Source organism: Echinops telfairi, unplaced genomic scaffold, assembly GCF_000313985.2.
Source record: "Echinops telfairi isolate 266 unplaced genomic scaffold, ASM31398v2 ScPeMD7_7417;HRSCAF=8455, whole genome shotgun sequence".
NCBI lineage: Eukaryota > Metazoa > Chordata > Mammalia > Afrosoricida > Tenrecidae > Echinops > Echinops telfairi.
Window position 1 is genome coordinate 1,819,723 of NW_022111317.1, and position 605 is coordinate 1,820,327.

Below are 605 nucleotides of genomic sequence, written 5' to 3' on the forward strand. Positions count from 1 at the left end.
TGCAGGCACGACCCCACAGGGTGCCCTGGGCCATCCAGAGCCCCGAGCCCGCTGCTGCCTCTCTCTGGTGAACGAAGCAGGTCTGCAAAAAGGAATTTCCCCCTTGTGACATGCCAGGAGTGTGGCCACGCCCACATCCCACCTAAGCACACATGCACACACACACATATGTACATACGTACATACACATGCCACACACATATACACACCACACACACCTACACACATGCGTACACACACATATGTACATCCACACACCACACACATATACATACCACACACATATGCACACAGACACATACATAGACTCACACAGACACATACACACGGAAAGAAGTGAACCCCATCGCCACCCCAACAAGTGCTACCAGGTGGCTGGAACACCTTTACCTGGCTGGCCAACCTCATCCTGCAGGAGCTTCCTCCCCCAGGTGTCCCCCCCAGAGCCCCCGTCAGGCAGGGAGCAAGCCCCAGGGCAGCTGCTCCAGAGGCAACGCCCCGAGTCTTCGATGAGTCTCCGTCTCCCAGGGCTTCATACCTGGATCGCCACAAGGTGGGGGCCTGCAGGACAGGCCTTTATTTTCTCACTGTTCTGAGGCTGGTGG